General features: G+C 41.4%; 1 protein-coding gene across 3 annotated transcripts in view; it reads right to left on the reverse strand.

The window, feature by feature from the left end:
* The window catches only part of Znrf1 (zinc and ring finger 1), a 97,013-nt gene that overhangs the window by 22,606 nt on the left and 53,825 nt on the right, over window positions 1–20,582 (reverse strand). The window lies entirely within an intron of this gene.

Consider the following 20,582-nt stretch of genomic DNA (forward strand, 5'->3'; position numbering starts at 1 on the left):
GCATCTGTCAGCAGCAGGAGCTCTGGCTACCCACTGGTTCTCTTTCCTTGACCCTCTTAACTCATTTCTTCCAGAGAGAAGAAGGGTTGCTTAGGAGGGAAAGGATGCAGGGTGGGTGGAGACAGATCTGAAGGTCTGACTGAACCTGAGGCAGGTACAAGAAAATAAAAACCTTAACCTGAGTGGGAATCAAGTTTCTAACTACTGGCTAACATGGATATTGATTTATAATTCCTTGTCACCTGGCTACCATGCTTGGACAAGTTTAGGGGCATCAATTAACACTCAAAAAGTGTGGATCTAAAGGTCTCTAGGGGAACATTTGGCTTGTATTTTGGAGATGTCTTATTTAAAGGATGGGCCATCTGTTCAAAGAGGAAGATTGTTCAGTATCCAAAGGATCATGCCAGAACTTCTTCTAGTTCTTAGACATTAGAGATTACCTAAAAACAAGGCAATGGGATAGACAAGTCTGGCCAGGAAATGTTTAGTTATTCAGCTGAATACCTTGTTTCCTTGTTCTCACTAAGTTGCTGAGGCTGTTCCACCTTCACTTCAACCCCCAACATTCCATACACCTATGCTCCTCTGGCCCAATACAACCACTGCTGGTGTGGACTTTCCACTGATCAGGCAATATCCAAGAACACTCTTTAAGGCAACAAAAAAATCTGGTCTTTAAGGCTGGCATGGTGGCACACGCCTATAATCCCAGCAATCTGGAAGGCTGAGGCAGGAGGATTGCAAATTCAAGGCTAGCCTCAGCAATTTAGTGAGACTCTATCTCACAATAAATAATTCAAAAGGCTGGGGCTGTAGCTCAGTTGTAAAGTGCCTCTGGGTTCAATCCCCAATACCAAAACAAACAAAAAAGTCTATTATCAGTCCTACAGGATTTGTGGACTGTCTCTACATTACAAAAGAATGGAGAATCACTTCTTCCAGCTTGAGGGTGACATTGCTGGAGCAGGATATCAGCCTTGCAGGTTGAGACTCATAGCAGGAGATCTCAGTAACTTTTCCAGAGAAATGGCCTAGCCTGGGAAGTACCCTGCAGCAGGTTGGCTTCTCCACTGGATATAGACTGCTTTCCAAGTCCTGAGTCTTTACCGATCTAGTAAAAATCATAGTAAAATCATAACCTTCAACTAGCTTTTCTCTTTTTTATTTTTTTTAAATGAAGGGGGGAAAGAGGGGGAAAGAGAGATAGAGAGAGAGAGAGAGAGAGAGAGAGAGAGAGAGAATGTGCACATGTGTATGTTTGGAGGAATAAAGGAGAGTAAGAGAAGGGAAAATGACAAAGAAGGAAAGTCTTACAAAAATATCTATACAGAATCAATAATTTAGTTCTGGTCTTCTAAAGGCAGTGTCCACTCCACTGGAATTTTTCACTGACAAGAAAGAAAATGCTTAAACACACCATTGGATCATTTTCAGCACAGTATCTGACTCACCAGTCAATGGACGTGACATTACGATCTAAGTGACTGCTCACATAAGACCATTTGCTTTACACTGTGTAACTTACATCTATTATGCCAATAGCCCTGGTCTTCACATCACTGGAGGTCCACCAGAAGGTTCTTCCATGGTCCTACTATAACCCCAGGTTACAGAACACATGCTGCTGTATTCACTTCACAAAAGCTATCGCTTGGGTCCGAGCAAGGCTGCAGATTGGTTTCTTGCTTGGACCTCAACCTAGTTCCTTCTCATTAAAGCATCCTCTGCTCAGCTGTACCTCTAACACTGAAGCAGATGGAGGCAGGAACTCAGAGGACACAGTCCTTAGGCCACAACTGTGTTCTGAAATGGCATCTAAAGAAAAGAAGCCATTTTGAAAGCTCAGCAGCGGGGCAGCGGTCAGTCCTATCAAAGGGAACTATCAGGGTAAAAGAAAAGCCTTCATGCTTCAGGTCTTGTTTTTCTATCATCCATGCCTACAATGACCACTAAGGAAGGGATGGGAAGATTCTAGAGAGCTATGGAGTACTAACCAAAAGATGGAAAGGAATATCCCAGACAGATCCCCCAGACATAGCACAAGTGAGAAGGACCATAAATTCTAAGGTTCCTAAAATAGCCCTACACGTGGTGTGTGAAGTGTATGAAGAGTATTACTGCATTGTCTTCCTTCTCTGGTGCAGGTTACTTGAATCTGGTACATAAGAATGGGAGGGGAAACAGAGGAAGCAAGAAGGGTGGGGCAGACTTCAACATGGCATCAAGGACATGACGACACCTCATAAATCTTCAATAATGATAAGAGGTTCAATGTTAAGAAAGCCAAGGATCTCCTAACGATAACAAGTAACCTGGCTAGAAAGTGAAAGATTTGCAATATAATATAACATCAGAGTCAGCATGTCTCAGTGGACAAAGTATTACCCCAGTAAGTGGTCTCTGAATTAGACCTTACAAACAAAAATGTTTATGAGAGGACCACATAAACTGGAAATTCCTTCCTCACTTTGACATTTTACCTTAAGGAATATTTTTACATTGATTTTGACATTCCCTCATTTCAAGTCTGCAAATCAACTTCCCTGAATATAGGCTTCAGGAACAGAAATATTGACAAATGTCATTTATTGAAATGTGTGGAAAGAATGAAAGAACAGCAGCCACATGGTACAGAAAAACACAGCCGGGTATGGTGGCATATGTTTGTAATGCCAGCCTCAGCAACTTAGTGAGGCCCTGTCTCAAAATAAAATATAAAAAGGGCTGGGGATGTGGCTCAGTGGTTAAGTGCCCCTGGGTTTAATCCTCAGTTTAAAAACAAACAATCAAGCAAACCAAAAAACCCAAAAAAATACAGATCTGGACTCAGGACTCAAGAGTTCAAGTGCTACCTCTTTCATTACAAGTAATGTGGTCACTTCACCTTCCTGAAATTTCATTTTCTCATGTGCATTACAGAAATTTATTTTTTTAAACAACCTAGCCATTGAAAGAGAACATATGTATACACAATTATACAAGTGTGTTGTAGGTAAAATAAAGGTCCCCAAAGACATCTACATCCTAATCCCAAGATCTGCAAATGCTACCTTAACATAGAAAAAAGGACTACGCAGATGTGATAAATTAAGAATCTTACACTAGGTGTGGTAGCACAGACCTGTAATCCCAGCAACTCTGGAGGTTGAGGCAGGAGGATAGCAAGCTCGAGGCTAGCCTGCAGAGAGACCCTGTCTCAAAAGAAGAGACAGGGGATGTAGCTCAGTGGTAAAGGGCCCCCTGGGTTCAATTAAAAAAAAAAAAAAAAAAAAAAAAAAAAACAACAACAAAAAAAAAAACCTTAAAATGGGGGAGATTATTCAGGTTGGCCCAATGTAAACACCTAGTGCTTACAAGGGAAATAGGGAAGTTCTCCAACTCCCACAGGAGATATGACTAAGGAAGCAGTCAGAGATTTGAAGATGTTACACTGTTGCTCCAAAGGCAGAGAAAGGAGTCATGATCCTTTCAACCTAAGGAACTTAGGTGGCCTCTAGAAGCTGGAAAGGCAGAAAATAGATTTCCAGGAGGAATGTAACCCTGCCAACACCTTGCTTTTAAAAAGCCTAGTAAGGTATCCAGGTGTGGTGGTGCACACCTGTGATCCCAGTGGCTTGGAAGGCTGAGACAGGAGGATTACAAGTTTCAAAGCCAGTCTCAGCCACTCAGCTGAGGCCCTAAACAACTAAGCGAGACCTGTCTCTAAATAAAATACAAGAAAGGGTTGAGGATGGTTCAGTGGTTAAGCACTCCTGGATTCAATCCCTAGTGAGGTCAATTTAGTTTTTATTTATTTATTTTTGAGGTACTGGGTATCAAACTCAGGGCCTTCAGTGTCTTAGACAAGTGCTCTGCCACTGAGCTATCTCCCAGCCCAGTTAAGACCATTTGAGATTTTTTATCTCCAAAAAATGTTAAGAAAATAAATGTGCTTAAACTGAATATGATGGTATATGCCTATAATCCCAGCTATTCAGGAAGCTGAAGGCAAAGTATCACAAGTTTGAGGCCAGTCTGGGCAACTCAGGGAGACCCTACCAAAATTTAAAAATAAATAAAAAGGGCTGGAGAAGCTGGATATGGCCAAGCATGCCTGTAATGCCAGTGACTCAGAAGACTAAGACAAGAGAATTGCAAGTTCAAGGCCAGCCTCGACAATTTAGCAAGACCCTGTCTCAAAATAAAAAAATAAAAATTAAAAACTAAAAAGGACTGGGGATGTAGCTCAGTGGCAAAGTGGCCTGGGTTCAATTCTCAATATAAAAACAAAAAACAAAAACAACAACAAAAAAAGGGGCTAAGGACAAATTCAGCAGTAGAGTGCTTACCTAACATGCACAAGGCCCTGGTTCAATCCCTAGCACAGAAAGAAAAAAAGAAAAATGAAAAGAGAAAGAAAATAAATGTATGCTCAAATTTGTAGTAATTTCTTATAGCAGCAAAAAGAAACTAATACCAAATGGTACAGTACAGGAAGACATTGTTAGTCTTCTGAAGGATCAGATTTAAAAAGGAGAGAAATTGGCTTGCTAAAAATGATGAAGCAGTATGTCTTGGTTTGGGCTGCAGTAACTAAATACCACACAGACTGTGCAGCTTAAACAAGTCTGAAGGTTGGGAAGCCCAATACCAAGATGCTGGCAAAAGTAGTGTCTGGTGGGGCCCCTCATCCTGGCTTGCAGAGAACACTTGTGTCTCTTCCTCTCCTTCCCAGGACACAGTCCCATCATGGGAATTCCATCCTTGCAAACTCCTAGTCACCCCCACCCACTGCAAAGTTCCACCTCCAAATACCTTCATACTGGGGATCAGGGTTTTGATATGCAAATGGAGGATGGTGCACAAACAGTCTAAAGAACTGAATGTGTGTTCTCCTGGAGCACCACTGGCCACACTCAGGATAAGCAACCAATGCAGTCTGTCTGTCCCTTCACATTTATTCTAGATATTAAGTGGTAAGGAAATATGGCAAAACATTATATTCCAATACTCAGTGAACTGATGACCCATTAGGGAAGAGGAAAAATATGGCCAAGAGCTATCATTCTATGACTTTCACTGCTTTCAGTGGCCATCTAGTGAATATATTTAATGCACAGCTTCTTGACCTGTACACTCCTGGAATGGACTCAAGATCCATCGACCTCCAGAAAAAATATGCCTAGCTCTCAGATAGGGTGCTTTTCTGGGGAAATTGATTAATAGATTTAGACTATCAAAAGGGTGTGGGTTTATAACCAAAAGTTCAGAAAAATTTGCAAAACATGAGAAGTATTATAGAAAAAAAGATCAAAACATATTATAATAGATATTTCAGGAATGGTCCAATCATTTATGATTTACTTGATGAAATTCCAAAGGAAGAAGAAAACTGAACCAGGCCTCTAGGGTACTACCATTCATGTTCAGGGTCATCTAATACTTGCCAAAGCATGTAAAAGGGTCATTTACAATGAGTTCTGTTAAACATACTTTCCTTCTCTACTGAGTCAGTATACAATACAATTCCCCAATATACACAATGCTTTCTCAATCTTACCTACACCTCCAGCAACCGCCTTATTTACAAAAAAGCTCCTGGAAAGACCTATCTTCACTTCCTCTCCTTTCAGTCCCTGTGAATCCATTCCAATCCCCCAAATCTCCCTTACCATGGTTGCCAATGACCTCCACATGACATCATCCTAAAATCAATTCTTAAACAATAAGCAATTTGTGAAAGGTGAACTTCTTCACTTGCCCACTCTCTACTGTACTTATACCTGCTTTTTGGTCCCCTTTTCAGGCACCTGCTTAAGACAACCCATCTAGAAGAGTTCCCACTCTCAACTCAATCTCTCAGCCCCCACCCCTCAGTTTTATATTTTTTCTTAGCACTCACCACCACTGCACCTGCTGTCTGTTGCCCCCATTACAATATAAGCTCCTTGAAGGCAAAATCTGTTTCTTTTACTGCTGTATCTCCATAGCCTGGCACATGAGAGGCTCTTGAAAATATCTGTTGGATGAATGAATATCACACTTCATAGAACTGTGTGAAAAAGGCCCAGCTGTACAACCAGAAAGAGATAACAAATTAAGGGTATGACTGCCTGTTGAGTCCATTCCCAGCAGAGAGACTGCCTTCTATCACTCAAGGTTCCAGCAACTGCCACACCGCAGTGAAGGTTAAGTAGGATGGGAAGTGTGTGTGCGGCAGAATGTCGGTTAAGAACCCACTGTGGTCATGCTGCTTCCTGTCACCCAAGGTTTTGATAACAGGCACAGATAACAATCACATGTGCAGCCTGCTGCCAGGTTGTGGTATGCAGCAGGTGTGAAGGGATCTGTTTCAGCTGCCACTTGGACAGGCCCTGACAGTACTGGGGACAGCATGGAGATCTGCCTCTGTCCCCATGCTAAACCAAGACATGTTGGGCTAGAACAACCTGCAGTTTCTCTTCCCCCTACCAACCAGAGCACGCAGGGCCACTCCATCTACTCCCCAACATACTCACACACGGAATGCTGAGAAACACAGAAGAGAGACCAGCACCAGATGACCTGGGCTTACTACCCCAGACTCGGGTAGTAAGGGACCCAGAATCCATTTCCAGGATAGTCTTTACTATCCTGAAGACTTCTAAATGCTTCAGCAGTCTGATAACTTTCCTTCTTTAAAACTCTTTTTATCATGGAAATTTTTTAAACAATCAAAAAACAGAATACAATAAGCTCCTAGGTACTCATCACCCAGTTTCAACAACGATCAACTCAGGGTCATTCCTGTCTTGTATTTCTCTGGGGGTGTCCATGTCTTCGTTTGCCATTGACAGTTCTGGTTTAAGACTGTTGTCCTAGTGTAATTAATAGCTCCCTCTTTCAATCTTAAACGTGACTGAGCTTGAATGATAAATTACATGGTCATCTGATCTTTACCCCACCCATTCCCCCTGCACCAGATTATTCTGAAGCAAATTCTAGACATAAGTCCACCCATAAATAATTCATGGTATGATAGCAAAGATTTAAATACACCCTCAGACTCCAACTTATGGAGCACGGTGCTCCTTCCTCTAAACACTCTTGCTGTGGGGTCTCATCTCATAAACGGGGAGCAAAGGGATGGGTAGCCTGGAATGGCTGTGTGTTGATATGTGGTCCTTCCATACCCACCCTATAGCATGGTGCCATGATCCCAGCTTATGGACTGAACCGGCACACAAGTGGAGAAGTCAAAATCATGCTGACGCCAGTCTGACTCCACTGTTTCACCTGCCTTCAAACAGGGTCTAGACACAGTCATGGACACAAGACAGCAGAACAGACGCCAGCCATCATGGCTCATTTTATATGTGGATACAAAAGGAACAGCTTGTTTGAACAATTCAAAGTGAATGAACTCAAACCTCAAATTAACCTACAAGAGAATAAAATCCCAAACCTATACTGTTCACTGGACAGCATCCTGCAAAATTACACAGCCACGCTGAAAGCTAGAGCATTCCTAACACATAGGAGAGAATGGGGAAAACAGGACACTGCTGTATCTTCTGAGTCCTTAGAAGAGATGACCCTAGGAAGTTCACCATGATCCTGTAGTCCCAATTCTGGGTTATTTTCCACAGAAAGTCTTACACAAGGCAATGAGAAGATAGCAGAGGATGTTTGCCACAATGTCATGGCAGGCAGCCTAGAAGAGACCTATGAAGAATAGGCAAGTGCCAGCAGAACACACATGCTATGAAACAGTGCAGTGGACCCACCACACCCACCAGCAGCAGGCACGAGCCACGGACTAAATGTACACACAGGATGGATTTAAAAACAATGCTGAGGGGCTGGGGAGATAGCTCAGTCGGTAGAGTGCTTGCCTTGTAAGCACAAGGCCCTGGGTTCGATCCCCAGCACCCCCCCCCCCAAAAAAAAATGCTGAATAAAATAAAGAAAAAAAGAAGAGACAATTGGTAGCATCATGGTGTTTTCTGGAGTTAAAAACATGCATACGACTAAATCCTAAAGAAACACACACAAAAAAAACCCATGTACACATGTAAAGGGACAATATAAAACACACCAATAAAAGAATACACATTAAATGCACTCATATGTTTAGTTATGAAGGAGAGGGAACAGAGAACTGGAATATAGGGAACAAATCACTGTATGAATGACCAAGAAAGCAGTCTTGCTTAGCCCAATAACAGAGTGTCACAAATCAAACAGTATCAACCCTGTGCACTGCAGGGAGGTTCAAAGAGGAAAAAGGTAGGTGGGAAAAGCTCATTATTAAAAACCACCAACAATTGTGAAAAAGAAGTCTGACCTCAATTTTTTTTTAATGCTTTCTTTCATCCAAATGGAAAACTGTTTGGTAAGTAGTCCAGGACCTGGGAGGCAGAGGGCAGGAGAACTGAAAATGGATGCCTCACTCCTCATATAAAGACAAGGAGAAGGCAAGAAGGCAACCTTCTCCAGGCTTACATGTGGGAATGCTGTGATGACCAACTGCCTTTTGGGTTCATCACTGTCCAACATAGTAACTGCATCTCAGAGGTGAAGGGAGAGGGACTCTTAACAGTCCCCTCACAGCAATACCTCCCCTCCCAGTGAGGCCTAGGATTGGTGGTCACAGGGTCACCTGCTTCCATTTATATGATCCATGTCACAGCTATTTACATTTCTTACCTACAGAGAAGGACAGGGTTCAAAAAGGAGAGTCTACACCTATAATGCTTTCTGCTCAAACATTCAACACTTGCACAAGTGTGTATATCTATATATCCTACAACATAGCTAATCCTATGTACTAACCTATGCTAGTGTTCAATTTCATGTTTACATCATTGTCTCTAGTCATTGGACATGAAGGCTGAATCCTTTACGGCCTGCTATGTCCCAGGTTGAGCTAAACTGAACAGCATTCAGGGTACAAAGAGGTCCTTCACAGAGCTTCAACTCTGATGGGAGGACCCAGACAAGTAAATAGGCAAGAGCACTACCTCATAATCAGCCCTATGATAGGGACAAGACAAGGTGCCAAATGGAACTAGAAACAGGACTCACACTGAAGGTTTTGGGCTCAGGAGGCAGTGACGTCAAGGCAAGGCTTCTTGTAAGAAGGAAAGTCTAATCTGAGACTAAAGGATAAGCAAAAGTCAGCCAGGCCTCAGGGTGATGGAGAGACTGTTCTTTGAAAGACCTGAAAGAGAATCAGTGTGGTTGAATCAGAAAGGTAGACACTGAAAGATACAGTATTTTCTAAAAAATGGCCTCAGGACTGTTTCCAGTCCCACGTGCACTTCTAGAACTTTGTCATTCCTTACCAAGTGCTGAGGTCTGTTTCCCCTCCCTCTGAATCTGAGTGGGTTTGGGGCTGTTCTGACCAACAGAGTACAGGCTGAGACCTGTGAGGCTAGGCCATGAAAAGGATACAGCTGCTGCCTAGACTTCTTGCCCTGGGGAGCTACTCCACTATGCTGTGAGGAAGCCCAGACCACAAGGAGAGGCCACCCATCATCTCTGCAGAGAGTCAGATTCATGAGAGAATGAGCCATCAAAAGACACCAGTGCCCCGGTGTCCAGTTTTCAGTGAGGTCCCAGACATCGTGAAGCACAGACAAGCTGCTCTTGCAAACACCTGACCCACGGAATCCATGAGCACAAAAAACAGTTTTTGTATGCTGCTAAGTTTTAGGGCATTTTGTTACACAGCCCCAGTATAAGAACAAATAGATAAAGTGCAGTCTATTCACATAATGGAAACTCTTACACTAAGGCTAATGAAAGGTCTACGGTACTATGTCACAATGTGGATGGCTCTCACAAACAATGCTGAGTGAAGGAGGAAGACCTGCAATTACATACTATTTGATTCTATCTACAAAAATAGGCCAGGTAAGTCTATGCTGTTACAAGGACAGAAGAGCAGTCACCCACTACCAGGGCAGCTGAGAGGGAAAGGGCATAGGAGGTTGTCCTATGATGATTCACATGGAGGTGTTCAGTTTGTGAAAATTCATCAAGACAGATATTTATGATGCAGTATAAGCACTTATTTCAATTAGTAGGTTTCCTTACAAAATGTTATAGGGTAAAGTGGTAGAAAGTGTAGAAGCCAAAGAGGCAGAGTAGGGACCAGATCTGATAGGGCCTGGGTAAATCACATTGAGGATCTGGGTGCATCATTCTACAAACACTGTACACTGTTGAAAGATTTTGACATGGCTTATATTTTAGAAAGAACACTCTGGTCACAGTATAGTAGGTAAATGTTAAGGTCTGGAAACTTGCAGAGAGCAGTTAGGAGATTGCTATGGTCATTCAGGTTACTGCTAGTATGAATGGAGAGAAGTGGGCCTCATTACCCTGTTAACCCCTGGTATGCTACTGGAGTCCTGGGCTGACTGCCCAAGGAGCCATGTGGGAACTCAGAATCCAGAAGGGGCATCTGGTAGACCTGACTCTGAACTACTAATTACTGAATTTTGTTGTTGTTGTTGTTTTGTGGTACTACTGATTGAACTGAGGGGTGTTCTATCATTGAGCTACATCCCAGCCCTTCAGTTTTTTATTTTGAGGCAGGATCTTGCTAAGTTGACCGGGCTGGCATTGAATTTAATGATCCTCTTGCCTAAGCCTTCTGCGTTGCTGAGATTACAGGCATGTTCCACCATTCCCAGCTCTGATTACTGAGTTTTTTTTTGCCATCCTCCAATAATCTGAACTCAGCCCTAGCAGAAAATTATATGGATTAAAAAGATCTTTAAAGGGTTTGTTCTCTTGGGCCTGCTATTAGATAACAAGAGGAATGGGGATATGGACATAGATAACAATGATGTTCAAGTATCTGGTTTAGGCATTTAAGTAAACAGTTTTGATGAAGACAGGAATCCTAGGAGGAGGATGGATTCCTGGAAAGGTGGCAAGAAAGACTATGGTGATTCAGTTTTGGACATACCGAGTTTGAGGAAAACTGACAGACATGGAAATGGAAATATTAGGTTTATATGGTGTACTGGGCAGAGATCTAGACTGAAAGTAAATGATTTGGCAGCCTGAGGATCACACAAGCCCAGTTCAGGAATATGTATAAGGATATATCTGAATCTGAGCTCTGAGGGAAGGTAACCCTTCAGGGACTACACCTGGAGAGCAATGCAAAGATAGGGGCTATGGGAAATAAATAAAAGAGAGCAGCTAAGAACAATAACTTACAGTACATAGCAGAGGGGACAAGAGGGAGGAAAACCCCCAATAAATGATGTTCCTAAAGTGTAGAAGTCTATGTGCAAAGCAGCTCTTGTTTTCTCCTTCTCCTTTTCCTTCTTCTTTTTGGCTGAAAAGACCATCAAGCTACAACCTTACTTTGGTTAAACTTAACTGAGATCTTTAAAATGATGAACAAATTAACTCTATCCACACCCTTGGATAGAAAGCAGTAGAAAATACCATTTTTCTGACTTTACTCCACTGGGGGTTCTTCTCAGACATCAACTTGTTGATGGGACAAAGTGAACCTTTGCATTTTAAAAAATGTACCCATACCCTATGTAAATTTATGATTACACAAATGGTATGCCTTTACGCCATGTACAGACAGAGAAACAACATGTATCCCATTTGTTTACAAAAAAAAAAAAAAAAAAATGTACCCAAAATAACTAAATGGGGTAGATTTAGGCACACTTTGTAGAAAAGGAAAAGGCTTAGACAAGTGAGGATAGAGATACAGGGTGAAAAGGTAAGTGTGTTCTCAAGTATTGGCCAAGAGCGACAAATCTGAAGCTTGGATTAGGGTGGTTATGTTTTGTGCCCCGGAGGGGGATAGGCCACAACTGCACAAATCATGAAGGAGTCTGCGGCACAGATACCAGCACTCAGTCCCACTCACTGTGGCAGCTGCAGACAGAGCCCTCCTACACACCTGGGACAGTCTTCCTCTAAAGGTCATAGTACAAATCAGAATCTCTGGATCTATAAGTGCTTGAGTAGGCAAATATTTGAGTTTCACTTTAATAAGCAAAATCAATCTAATAGAAAATCTGTGGAAAAAGAATAGCAGTGTGGATCAGAACCCACCTCGGTCTACTAGAAAGGGTCTGGTCATACCAGTGCAGATGCACACACAGACCCAGTCTGGATGGTTGGCAGGGTACCTGTTTTCCCCTGCTGGAATGGCATAGCGCTCCAGTCACTACAGCATATTGTAGAGTGTGTACCAATTATGCCTGCCATCTTACCCCTGCTAAAGGCTTTCCTGAAGCACTGTTCTCTTAGGAAATGCACACCAGCACCCCACTCTAAACTTTGAGGCTTATTCCATTTGACAATCTACCCCAGCCCTATGTAGTAAAAGCTTTATTTTAGAAACATATTTCTGGGGCTGAGATGTGGCTCAGTTGGTACAGTGCTTGCCTTGCAAGCACAAAGTCCTAGGTTCAATCCCCAGCACTGCCCCACCCCAAAAAAAGTCAATTATAAAAAATATATTTCTGAGATGTATCCCATTTGTTTACAATAAAAATAAATTTAAAAAATATACATTTCTGAACTAAAAGGTTTATGGAGCAAGACTTAAAAAAGAAAAAAACAGGGTCGGGGGTGTAGCTCAGTGTAGAGCACTTGTCCAGCATGAACAAGGCCCTGGGTTTGATCTTTAGCACTGCAAAAACAAACAAAAAACATGAGCCAGGCACGGTGGTACATGCCTGTAATCACAGCTGCTTGAGAAACTGAGGCAAAAGGATTGCAAATTTGATACCAGTCTGGGCAATTTAGCAAGGTCCTGTTGCAAAATAAAAAATAAAAAAGTCTGAGGTTATAGCTCAGTAGTAGGCTCCCCTGGATTCAATCCCTAGTACCCAAAGCGAAAAGGTGGTGATAGTGGGGAAGCAAGATCATGTCATCTATACTATTTTGTTTCATTATTTTTTGTGGTGCTGGGGTCAAATCTAATTCCTTGAGAATGTTAAGCAAGCACCTTATCATTAAGCTACCCCCAGCCCTTATCTCTGTTATTTGAAATCTGCTTTTTTTTTTAATTTAAAAATATTTTTTCTTTCTGTAGTTATACAGTATGCTATTATCTGAAGACAATTTATTTAGTTAATTTCCTACATACAGACGCTGAGGCTATTTCCAATTTTTTTAGTATCAGAAACAACATAGCAATTAGTGTCTTGGGCACTTGTCCAGTTTCATCCTTTGGGTAAACTCCATTAAAAAAAAAAAAAAAAAACTACTTAGGACATAGATACTTTATAACAACAACAATTACAACTACAAAAGCAATTCATGTTCTTGACTTTAAATAAAGTGGGGGGAGGGAATCAAGATATATTCAAAACTACAAGGGAAAAAGAAAAATTCTCCCTCCCCATCTCATTCCAGTGTCCAATCCAGCTCCCCAGAGATAACTATCAAGAACAGCATCTTTTTTGTCCCACCCAGGACATAGGCTTCTTCCTTTGGTGTTGCTAGATCCCCTTTCTTGGAGGTCATGTTTTCCTCTTTCTCAGTTTACTCTGTCATTAGGAGGGAGAGCATCTTCCAGGAGCTTCCCGCAAAACGCTAAGTCTTTTAAGCCGTTGTGCTGAGCCCTAGCAGACTTTAATCTCCCCTCACATGTCCACAGGTGGGGGTTGGCTGCCTGTGGTTTTACTACAAGGTGACAGGATATCAGGCTGTTCTCTGCCCACCTGTTTTTATTCTCCAATAGCAGGGACTGATTTAATCACATTCAGCAGTTCTTGGCACGCTGGTCTGAGCAAGGCCTTTTGTCTTATCTGTTTCCTTTCAGCCCCCAGGGCTGTTCCCACTCTCTGGCCCTAGAAACCCTCTGCTCCATAAGTGACCACTGCAATGTTCTTATTTGCATCCTTTAGTTTGTAGGTTTGCTTGCAAAATGTGGACTGACATTTTGAGTATATGACTTTTCCACTTTTTGCCTTTTATTGGATCATTCCCATTAGCAAACAAATATGAAATGTTTTCTCTAGACCTTGTGTTCCCTGGTGGCTAACTCCACTTCTTTGCATCAATTCTCAGATTTCTCTCCTCCTTTCCCCCTAATCCGACTTCAGCCAGACTTGTCCTCACTGCTAGTCTCTGCTGCTAAGCCTAGCTGTACACTTCTGGGCCTCCTGGTAGCACTGGTCTGGCCATCGCCACACCCACCTCTTTGACATGTGGTTTTACCTGGCTCCCACGCTGCATTCTGGGTTCTGCTCTTAGATCGCTGGCTGCTCCTTTGTCTCTGATTGTTTCCTCTCCATCCTCCCAACTCTACTGGTCATGGTCTCAAGGTTTAGTTCAGGACCGTCTACTTTCCTTCTTTTATATTTTCTCCCTCTGAGTCTCCAGGCTCTAAATGCCACCTGCACATTTGCCTTGGGTGTGCCATAAGAAGTCCTTCACTGCTCTTGTAACACAGGTATCCTACATTTTCTTCTTCCTGTTTATGGTCCTTTATCTGTAATTTTTGGGGCCTGAAAAGGTTTGGAATTCAGATTTTTCCAGACTTAACAAAGGTTCTGTTATGTAACACCCCTATTGAAGTCCAGGAAAGCACCACACAATTATTTATATTAGTACTGTTGAAGTGAACAGCCAAAGAGACAATTCATTCATGAGAGGACCATTAGGTTTTATCATAAAATGCAAAAATCATTTGGTAGTTAGAGAACAGGGTATTTAAAAATTACCAATGAAAGGTCCCATAAGTGATTTACTCACTGCAAAGGGAGAAATACATCTTTAAGATCTGGAAACTACCATTTTAACCAAATAATCAAACTTAACTGAATGGATGGTGGAAAACCTATGTTGGTTTTATTTCCTCTCATTATACAATGTGAAGTGCATAGCAACATCTTTATTCTTGCCCAATATGCTTAAACTGAATTATAGTCAAGTCTTTAGACTTCCAGTTTATAAAGAAATACAAGGGACAGAGGAACACACTAAATGACACCCTGAGGAAACAGAAAATTCAGAACAAGGGACATTCAATAAATCAATTACCTTGGTCTTTACAAGAAGTCAATGTCACTGGGGCATGCATGTACACCCATGTAGGGTGGGAGATGGTGCATTTTAAGATATAGCAGATATTTAATAATGTTCACGAAATATTATTGTTCAATGAACAATAAAAAATGTTCAATAAACATGTTGAATGGGGAAAACATTTTAGGGATGGGGAAAACTGAAAATCAACTATTAGATATTATAGAATTAATTTTTTAAATTGTGACTTTAATATTGTTATTCTATAAGAAATAACTTTTTTTCCTGAGGAAATACTTATAAGCATGTAGCAGTACACAGAGTAGCACAATGTTTGCAACTTATTTCAAATGGTTCAACACAAAAAAGAAACACACCCACATACACAAGTACATAAACATATAGCAAAATGTCACTAAGTGCTGAATTCAGGTGGTGAACACATGGGTACCCACTGTCCTATTTTTTAAGATTTTTTCTGAAATATTTATAAGTTCTTATGTTTAAAAAAAAATTGCAGAGAAATGTTATGACATTTACATTAAAAAGAATGATATTAGGACTTGGGTTGTGGCTCCGTGGTAGAGCACTTGCCTAGCATGTGTGAGGCACTGGGTTCAATTCTCAGCATCACATATAGATAAATGAATAAAATAAAGGTCCATCAATAATTTAAAAAAAATTTTTAAAAATCTTTAAAAAATTATATTATATTAAAAAGCCTTACCTCAGCTCAAGTTTGCTGCTATTTGAGTTATGAAAAAGCACTCAGTTTTCAAGAGCTTTCTGGGTTTCAGATTTGTAAATAAGGGATGGTGGATCTGAATCAATTTTGTGGTATTATCATTCTCATTAAGGTCTTTCACCCTTGTAGAGTTTATCATAGTGTGAGATCTGGATTACGTTTCTCCATCTAATAAGTCAATTCTCCCAACATTATCTACTAAGCAATCCATCCTTTTCCACTGGTTTCTGGTACCCTTTATCATGTATTCAGTTCTCATATGAACACATGTCTAAGATCTTTATTCCATTTCATCTGTCCATTACTTGTTCCTGCAGACACCACTCTGCCGTTGGCAGCATGGCTTGTCAGCTTATAACACACCACACACCTGTGCAAAAGATTCCCCTTTCTCTTTTCTCTAAAGGTTGACTTAGTTAATCCAAATACTTTTAAGAATAAAAGTTCTTAAAAAAAAAAAAAAAAAAAAAAAAAAAACCCAAACTAGAATGGAATTGAACTTAAAACAGACTGTTATTTTCCAAAGATAGCTGCACCAATATCTATCTCATCTCACTTGACCTCCTTGCAATGTGACCCTAGTATTTCTCTATCAAGAGGTGGGTTCTACATTCCCTTCTACCTGGAGCGATTTCTGCACCTTTGCACCTGCCTCAACCAACAGAATGTGGGAGAGGTGATTCTGTGTGACTTCCAAGGTAAGGGCAAAAAAGCGAAGTGGCTTCTACCTAGTTTTCTTGGGACATCAGCCCTGGGAGCCCTGAGTCAAAAGGTAGTAAGCGCTAAGTGCAGCTACTGAAAGGCATGGTGCTAGGGATCTCACATGAAAAACTTACACAGAAACAGAGAAGCCAGAGAAGCCCCCAGACTTCCTATGCCCCAACTGTGAGACCAAGCACTAGTCATGCAAGTGAAAAAGTCTTTGATATGGTCACAGCCACAGCCACCATCTGACTGCAACCTTTTGAGAGGCTTCAAAAGCCAAAATTGCCTGGCGGAGCTATTCCCAAATTCCTGGCTTACAAAAACTGTGAGAGATAATGATTATTGTTGGTTTAAATTATTAAATTTTGGAAATATTTATTACCTCATAATTACTGGAATAGCTCCAAAATTATAAATCAACATAGATGGAAGATTATAATCTTTACAATACTTGATCTCACGCAAGGATACAGAATGTCAGGCCATTTATTTAGATCTCCTATATAGGTTCTATACATTTTTGTTTAATTTAGTATCAAAAACTTTATGGTACCTTTTGTTATTATTTTATTTCTTATTTTCTAGTTGATTATTGCTGGCACAGATAAATGCAATTTGATTTAATAGATGTATCTTGTGTGACTATATCACATGAGAACAAGAATTACTGCTGGGTGCAGTGACCCACACTTATAATCCCACCTACACTGGAGGCAGGAAGATCACAAGTTTGAGTCCAGCCTCAGCAACTTAGTGAGACCCTGTCTCAAAACGAGAAATAATAAAGGGCTGGAGATGTAGCTCAGTGGTAGAGTACTTGCCTAGCATTTGAGAAGCCTTGGGTTTATTTCCCAGTACCACAGCCCCCATTCCATCCCCAGACCAAAACAAAAACAAAAACAAAACAAAAACAAAACAAAACAAAACAAAAACAAAAAAAAACCAAGAAAAGAAAAAAAGTGTTATCTCTTCCTTGCTAATTACCTTTAATTTTTCTTTCCTTAATGTACTGGTCAGTACCTCCACTGCTATGTTTCACAAAAGTAAGTTCTTCCATTAAATATAATGCTTGGTTTAGGATATTTACCGGGTGTTTCCCCTTATTATTATTTTTTGAGAATTTTAAACATAAAGTGGTATTGAATTCATCAAATCTGTTTTTTGTATTAATTGAAATAATCATATTTTTACCTCCTTGGGCCTACTGATGTTACACATAGGGTTTCCGGTATTGACCATCCTTTTATTTGTGGGGGAAAATCGTACTTGTGATGTGTATATCCTTATTCAACGCACTATTGTATTGGTTGAATGATCTGTTTGGGATTTTTGTAATACAAGTGTCAGGGAGTTTTTTCATTCATGATCAAATATTAGTTATCTGCAGAACTTTTCTCTGCAATGTTCACCTTCAAAAAAAAAAAGATTCCTCAAACTCTGGTCTCCCAGTGAGCCTCACCAGAAGAAGAGAGAAGTTCACCTGACCTTCCTCCCTGTAGTTTGTATCTTTCCCTCCTATGTCCTTGCACAAGTCCATAAACTCACTCAAGCCTCCAGAGACATGACCTCCTAATGGCAGCAGGGAAGAGCCTAAAGGAGAGTCACCTGATGGCTTCCTTATATAGACTTTCAAACAGTCCTCTTTTCCCAAGACTAACAATGGTTTCATTGAAAATTGGTGGAATGTCTATATGAGAGACTATTAAGCAGCCCCACGCTCCGCAAAACAAACAAACAAACAAACAAACAAACACACAAACAAAAACTGGTTAAACTTCTGTAAGGTAATTTGCCCACAATTGAACTAGCACAATAAAAAATGCAAGCTGCAGAACAATATGGAGAGTGAGATACCCTTAAAGAACAAAAAACTCATACATGCTTGCATGAACATAAGCAAGGAAATGCTTCCAAAGACATATTACCTGATGGGGCTACCTAGTCACCTTTAGGCAAGGGAGACTGCAGAGAAGCAGGGACACTACTTTTACTTAAAACACTTTATGCTGCTTCATTTTGTGATAATGGACTCAAATTACCTTCAGAATTACAAATTTTTTTTACAAAAATCATCCCTCCCCCCACTCCTGCACTCCCTAACCTCAACCCCAAGCATCCTCAGGATAACCGAGTTCTTAACTAAAAGTCACTGTGGTTGGGACTGCTACTAAGAAGACAATAACCAAAACAGTCTGGGCCAGGACACATGGTTCTAGGAAAAACACTGAGAATCTGCTGTGAGTGATAGTAATCTAGGGCAATCTCCACCTAAGGGAGCTGCTAACATGTATGCCCACCTTGCCGCATGTCAGGCTGCCTCACTGGCTCCAGCACAGGAGCCACAGCTGCAGAAGCAGCCTAATATATCAGTTGGCAGGCTGCACTAGAATGAGCAGTGAACAGTGTCCTCCAGGCTTTCTTATTATCTTTGCTCTCCCCTTCTCTGTTTTCAGCTCTGGCTATCTACATTATCACATGTAATACAATTACCAAGGCAAGGGGATTGGTAATTTCTCACTCCATAAAAGCACATTCCTTTTCCTATTGGAAAGCATAAGAACTACTGTAAGGGCCACAGGAACATGTCTGGTCTCTGATGAGACAGAGGAGTGAGATATGCCTGCTTGGTCCCATGTTCTGCCAGTCTGAGTTAGGTGAACTCTGCATCCCCATACAACAAGGTCTGTAACCCAGAGCCCTCAATAGTGTTGCTGCACCACTTTTTGCTGAGCTCTGTGAGGGCCACAACCAGGCAGCACTATGTGTTGCCCAGGGAACTTGCATGCTGGGCTGGGCCAGGTTGGGCACTCAATCCTTCCGAAAAGCCTCTTTGGATCTCACCAGTGCAAGACTCGTGGGGTGCCAAGTATTGCAAGAATAGCCAAGAGCAGCCAGAAAATATCTCCATTCTCTCTCCAAAGCAGTTCTGAGTCTGCTGCTCATTTAGTTTTTCCATCCACCCAGGAGGACAGTGGGAGGGGAGGAGTAAAGTAGTGGGAAGAAAAATGTAAGCAGCAGTCACATCTCTAGAGTTGCTCCTATGTGCCAGGCTGGTTCTGGGTGCCTTATCTGCATTACTGCATTCAACCTTGAACCTTTATTTTATAGATGAAGAAATCAAGGCATAGGGAAGTGAGGATACCACAGTTATGAGTGACTGGACCCCAACCAAGCAGGCTGACCTTAGGGCAACAGGGACAGAAATGCCCAGGGGTGGTAGGGAATAAAACAAACCAGAACTCAGACTTATTCCTTTTTTCAATCAACGGCACCACAATTGAGTTTTGGTTTAAAACCAGGCCCTCTGCTGGGCACAGTGGCACACACCTGTAATCCCAGCAGCTCAGGAGGCTAAGGCAGGAGGATCTCAGGTTCAAAGCCAGCCTTGGCAACTTAGCGAAACTATGTCTCAAAATAAAATATAAAAGGGCTGGAGATGTAGCTCAGTGCATAAGCATCCCTGGCTTCAACCCCTGATATAAATAAAATAAAATAAAACCAGGTCCTCAAATATTAGCTAATGGAAAACTTGAGGTAGGGGAGAAGTTTCTAGTAATAGTAGTCCTACATTTGTTGGGTGATCTAGAAATACACAGAACTATTACGGAATACCAGAAGTAGAGTTCTGTATTTTAACAAAACTCCTAAACCAGGAGACCAGTTCCAATCCTCTTCTAGACCCATCTAGCAGGGAGAGGCAGATGCACACAGAGAGGTCACAGCCAACCCAAAAGAAAGCCAATATCCCTCCTTCACTGTTGGATGAAGGGAGGAACTACCCTGTACCTGGAGTTTTCTCCTGTCTCATTCTTTCTCTGCTAAGAGTGGGTCCATTGTTAAACCACTGACCCAAGTACAAGGGAAGGTCAACCATGTGCTTCCAAGAGTTCACCTCTCCTGACCACCGTGGACACACAGGGAAGCAAATACTGCAAGATACAGTGTTTAGAGTTCACAGAGTGAACTTCACAAACTGCATTACTGACTCAAAACCACCAGCATGTTATCTACCATAATCCATTAATTCACTTTTAAATGAAATACTACCATATGGTTTTTCTGAAGCTATGTAATACATACACTCGATCAAGGCAAACGCTAAACACTTGTGAATTCTACAGCAGGGGTGGGGTCAGAGGGA

This window comes from Sciurus carolinensis, chromosome 16 (assembly GCF_902686445.1).
Source record: "Sciurus carolinensis chromosome 16, mSciCar1.2, whole genome shotgun sequence".
Classification (NCBI taxonomy): Eukaryota; Metazoa; Chordata; class Mammalia; order Rodentia; family Sciuridae; genus Sciurus; species Sciurus carolinensis.